Here is a 6,252-nt window from a genome sequence, read left to right as displayed (position 1 = left end):
AAAAAGACGTATACGGCAAATCTGGAATGAAAAATGGCCCAGTTATTTCATCCCAGAATCCCATTCATGAACACAATATTTAATATCAGTTAACTAGTCGTTTTCTGTTTCTCGTTTTCCGTTTTTAAAATGAATAACGCGATATGAGTCATTTTCCGTTTTTTGTTCTTTTATTTTGAAGCGAAAAACATCACATCCTGCTGTGTAATGAGCTGCCTTGAACACAAGAAGATCTATTGAGAACAAAAAATACATATTTCCTTTTATTTTGGCGAAAAGTAATGCAAAAGTAATGTCAAAGTAGTGTAATGCCTTACAATTCAAAGACAGTAATATTGTAATGTAACTAATTACTTTGAAATGACAGTAACAAGTAATAAATAATGCATTACGCTTTTGAAGTAACTTGCCCAACACTGCAAGTTAGATAGTTTGTCTTTGTGTGCATGTACTTCCTGCTTTATTTTGATAGTCAGTCTGTTGTCATTCCCCATGTCCTGTTAAGCTTCCGCTCGTGTGATTGCTGGTCCACGCCCTAATGTCTTCCACTTGAGTTTCGTTGTCTTCCCCTCCTGTATTTAAGGTGTGTAACTCTTCCCTTCTCTGCCAGATTGGCTTTACCCCAGCGTGAGCTTTCCAGCGGTTTCCTCGTATATCATCTCTACTGTTTTCGAAACCTTTGGCTTGCTCTTCCGTGTACTGAAACTGCTTGAATAAGCCACCTCGAACCTACCTGTGAGCCTGACAACAGGGCAGATTCCACTACTGGAGTTACGTTGGACTGAAAGGACGGTTCAAGAACTGTGACACATTGTGACTGTACAGTTTGTTGCCATGGGAATGCTCACCATTACTATGTACAAAGGGCTGGCACAAGAAGTAATACATAATATAATGTTTCTACGACATCACCTTTCATTCATCTGCAGCTCGGTTACCATCAAAAGCTTACATTTATACTCACAGACTAATAGGTAAATTGGATAATCCATATATTTCAGTTTGGACAGTACATTTGCTCTCAAATGCCATTGTTGATTAAATACAGCTGCATTTTGTTTTAGTGTTTACACCCACGTTTAATTGAATTATTTTCAGACCGAAAATTGATACAAAATTCATGCTCAGCTGTTGTATACGGCCACATACCACAATTCCCAACAAACACAGTAAGCAGTGTGTGTGTGCGTGTGTATGTGTGTGTGTGTGTGTGTGTGTGTGTGTATGTGTGTGTTAAGTGCTGAACAGACTCCACATAACGTTCCAGCAGCCCAGTGCAAGGCTTAAAAACAACAACAAGTAAATCAACAACAGTTGGCGTTTTAATTAACAGAGAGCAGCTTGTTAAAGAAGGAGAGTCAGAGTTGAAAATGTAAATGTGTTTTCCTCTCATGCTTGAAAAAACACCAAAAGTCACTCAATCTAGAAGAAATGACCCTACTTCCCTCTTGACTCAGTAAACATTGTTAACATGAGTTGTTGGTCTCAATCTATACTTTCAAGTCTTCTTCAATCCAGCATGATGTTCATTTGGTGAATTATGGTCCATTTAGAGTCAAACAGAACAGAAAGCAGGGGGTGTTTTAGGGGGCGGGGCTACCTTGTGATTGACAGGTCACCACCATGCTACCAATGCAGTTAGCTAATGAGCTGACTTAACAGTAAGTTGTACAGTTGACCTTGAATTATGGAGCTAGAATCAGATGGATCCAGATCTAGTAAGGTTGCCACTCTGCTGCTTGTGTTCGTCAGATCCATCACTCAACTTCACGAATCAACTGTTCTTCATCCATTGTGGAGCTTTCAGGGCATCCAACAAGTTAAGCATCCAACAAGTTAATCTCTTTGTGCACAGTTGGCACAAAAAGAAATAAAAACAATGAAGGAAGAGTACAGGTTTCTGTTTGTCATCATTTAGGGGGGTTGGGGACTTAAATCTGCAGTAAGGTAATTGTCACCTACTGAGTCCGAGTCTGGGACAGGCTGTTGAACAGATGAATTCTGTGTTGGGCTGCTGTCCTTGGTGCTGATCAAAGGCTGGTTTGTAGGATGGGAATCGTGTGGCGAGCCTCTCCATGGTGGCATAGCAATAAATTAGCATATTGTCCAGATTTCCTCTGTTCTGGTCCGTCAATAATGCCTCCTGCCGTTCCTGCCAGCAACACATTTACAAGCTTCCTGCCTGTTACTTCCTATTTTTTCAGGATGTATTCACCTGTTCTGACTCCCTGCCAACTGATGCAAACCTGATTAGTTCACCACTGATTTAACAAACTTTGTCTTTAACTGTCCCTAAATCTTCTTTCCACAATAATTAGAATTAGTGACAGACATGAATGATGCTCCTCCTAATTATCATTCAAGTAGTCCAGTAAAGTTTTAATTAGCAGATGCTGCTGTTATTGCGGTTTGTTTTCATATGTCTACAATTAGATTTATTGTGACAAATAAAATGTTTTTTAAAATGTATTTCCCATTTAATGTTTACCTGAGCCAATAGAATCACTTTCTACACACACGCACGCACACACACACACACGCGCCTTGCCTTGCCTCTGCATCGGCTCTGTTCAGGTAAAAGAGAGGGAAGGACCTTAAGAAGAGAATTTTCGAAAGCAAAAATGAGACAGAAGTCTCAAAGTTTTTGTTTTTAAATGGTGAATAGTTGTTCCTTAATCTCTACCTGACATTAATGCTGGAATCTATCAGGGGATCGTGACCCATAGTTAGGGAACCACTTAATAACTAATTTCTCATTTTAAAGTACACCGTCTATTGAAAATGATAAACGTATCATGTATTGTGTCATTGCAAGTCATCCTGAACTCACTGTTTGGTTTCTGCATCCAATCGAAATTTCTGAGAAATGCAACGCAACGCCATGCTGCAGTGGCAAACCCACCGGCAACCGATGCACCTTCTTGAATCAAACGGGTGAATCAAAACAGTGTCGCTCAAATTGTCCATTTAAGAGATGCTCCCCCACTGCCGCACGATACTGAGCTAATTGCCATGACACCTGATATGGTGTGAATGCAGCGTGTGTGAGATTGAGTATGAACGTGTGTGTGTGTGTGTGTGTGTGAGGTTAGTCTAAGCCATTGTGCAGCAGAGCAGGGATCGGAGCTGTAAAATAGCCTTTGGTGTGAACCTCTTTAATTACCCCCCTCTCTTTGATGTCAGCCTAACGAGGAGGAAACGAGATGTTAACGAGCCTGTGCCGGCTCTGGGGGACTCTACGCTCCTAATCACTCCATGGGAAGAGCTCCGCAGTGTGGCGGTGGGGACGGTGTCAAAAGGTGCTGGGAGGGTTCAGGTGAGAGTGATTTATAGTCGCTGGTGGAGCAAAAAAGAGAAGCAAAGTGGAACAAAACTTCTCAAGCGGTTGTAGAGTTGTTGGTATTTACTCTGATAAATCTGGAGGAAGTTCTTGGAATTAAATTGTGATGAAATTATAGAGCAATATCGAGAAAACAAGGAGGTTTTGATCTAATTCTTGACGGGGTTTTGGTTTTTCTTTGCACGCGTACATTTTTAAACACTGACATTAGAAACGCGAGAAAAAAACGTTCAATCCACACTGGAGGGCCAACGTCTTAAATTAGTTTCAAATCGCCTGACTGGAAGATGCAATTGCAAGGAAATGCAATCGTTTGGTAAAAAACAGATTCAACAAAGGCTGTTTTCTTCTCTTATTGCTGTCTATTTTTTAGGCCAAGTCTTTGGCCAATTTGGAAAAAACAACAATAACAGCTTCCACCTTGATTCAACATATGGTGACGGTAGTTGTGCTGAAATGTAAAATCATACATTTCTCTTACATTCTCTCTCAAATGAACCGAGTGGCCGACTATGGGATTGTGGTAAAAGATCGTTCATCTAAAAATGTTGGCCTTGCATTTTAAGGTGGAAAACAGGCCTTGAATGACATTTTGAGGGAATTTCTTTTTGACGTCACCAATGTTTCTCGTCCACCAAAGTCCATGCAGAGAGGAGGTCATGGTAATAAACGGGTTAAACAAACACAAAACCTTCACCCAGGAGACCAAAACTAAAAGTCTTGTTTTTTCAAACTGAGACTGTAATAAAATAAATGAAATAATTTGCCCATGAAACATAATTGAGAATGCAGTCTGGTTGTGTGTGTGTGTGTGTCTAATGAAGACATGGATTGAGTGCAGCATCTGGTGTGTGTGTGTGTGTGTGTGTGTGTGTGTGTGTGTGTGTGTGTGTGTGTGTGTGTGTAAGAGAGAGAGAGAGAGAGAAAGAGAGAGAGACACACACACACACACCAACCGTGGCAGCTCTATACCAATTGATAGCCCAGAGGTTTTATACTTTGATGATATTCAATCACAGTTCAGTGTTCAACAGTCATAAGTGGCCGTGTGAAATCCAAGTATTGGACGTTTATAGACAGTAAACATTTAACAACAGAGGAAAAAGTAATGCATTTGGATTGTTTTCCTAAAATGCAGATATAAAGATGCTGGCCAAAAGGATATGGAAGAGTTAAACATGACTAAGGTGGAAAACAAGTTTCAACAACAACAGTTTTGCTGTCTGGGAATATATTTTTTGGGAGACTTGGCTGAAATAATAGTATCCACCATTTCATGGTATTCCTCTAGAAGTGGGCTCCGTGAAAGATGACACACTACACCTCCCGGAGGGTTTCAAGTGTGTCTGACTTTGTACACAATATGTTCAGTTGGTGATACCATTCAGCAGTTTGGGGGACCAGGATGATGGATGGGCCAATCGAAAAGGCTGTTAATCTTTGGTTCTGAAACATTCAACAATAAAAAACAGACAATCTTTTGTTTTGGCAGCTGATGTACCAGCGCACGAAACGCCTGTGGTGGTTCGTTGGACAAGAGCAGATTTGGCCTAGATTTTGTTCTACATTTTCTGACAATAATCAGTCAAGGAGGGAATTCAGACAAATAACAAAAGATACATCAAAGACATTCGATTGACAGGTTTCTGCTGAAAGCTATCTCTCGACGCTTGCCTCCGGATTCAAACAAGTTTTAGCAGCAGAAGATTTATTTTCTTCACAGGTAAACAACAGAAAACAACAGATTTCTGCCAAGTGAAACCGACCTCCTAAACAAGTTGAAACATTTTCAAAATATGGAGATGTTTCTAACAACTTTTTGGTTTGTAGATACATCGACAATAGATGCAAAGCCTTTAAGATTGTGTGCTGAAACTCTTTTTTCATTTCCACGATTTGTCACAGTCCTCACCGTCTGATACCAAAGCAAAAGTCACACTTTAGCGAGCGTTCAAGTAATGAAACCCATCGGTGTCATCATTAGACGCTCAGACAATATACTCCGGGAGTTTGGTGATGTAGAAACCACACACATGGTGGGAGGGAGGGGAGTGAGATGGGTCAAACAAACACAGGGCTTTCAACCAGGAGAACAATGTTCGTGTCCTGTCATTTTAAAGTCACGTTTCCATACTTGTGTTTTATATTTGACTTAGTTTACCTACTTAAGCCCAACCATGATGTAAAGATGTTTTGAATTCACATCATGTGTTTACTGCAACTGCAGTGGAGCATCACATTTTGTTGAAACGAAAACATATTTTAATTATGTTTGCTGTTGACGTACATTTGATTCAAACGAGAAGGTGAACCCATTCCTGTGTTGTGCGTTTTGTTCCAGTTTCATAGCACTTTTCCCAGTATGTGATGAGTTGGGATGAGAAGGTGTTGGTGTATGTAAAAGCAATTCCTAAGGAGTTTGAAGCAATGCAGGAAGTTTGTTAAAACATTCAGTCTTTTTTGGTTGGGTGAAAACTTCTAGTCTGCCAGGAGCAACGTTAAAGGTAGGGTGATGTTATTTCACAGTTAAAAACAAACAGCAACCGTATTCACACACAAAGTCAACAAACCATTAATATACAATAACAATGAATACACAAACTAGGCATAAAATCTTCATCAGAGCAAAACTCACTGTGGCGCTAGCTGTTAGAGAGTGAAACCCAATATGCCAGTTAAAAAGGTGTTTTTCTAAGACGGGATTTGAAGGTGGAGAGAGTCAATATTGTGAAAATCTTGAGGGACGAGAGTTCTGAAGGCAGAACAGAGTGCAGAACAGCTGAAGGCTCTACACCCCCTGGTAGTCAAGTGAGCAGATGGTGAGTTGGATATCCTAAGAGGATCGGAGGGTACGCAAAGATGTGTAGATATGTAGAGTTGTCCTTATGGGTCATCGTGGAAGGCAATGATAA

This window comes from Eutrigla gurnardus, assembly GCF_963514095.1.
Source record: "Eutrigla gurnardus genome assembly, chromosome: 2".
Lineage (NCBI taxonomy): Eukaryota > Metazoa > Chordata > Actinopteri > Perciformes > Triglidae > Eutrigla > Eutrigla gurnardus.
Note: the sequence above shows the minus strand (reverse complement) of the source record.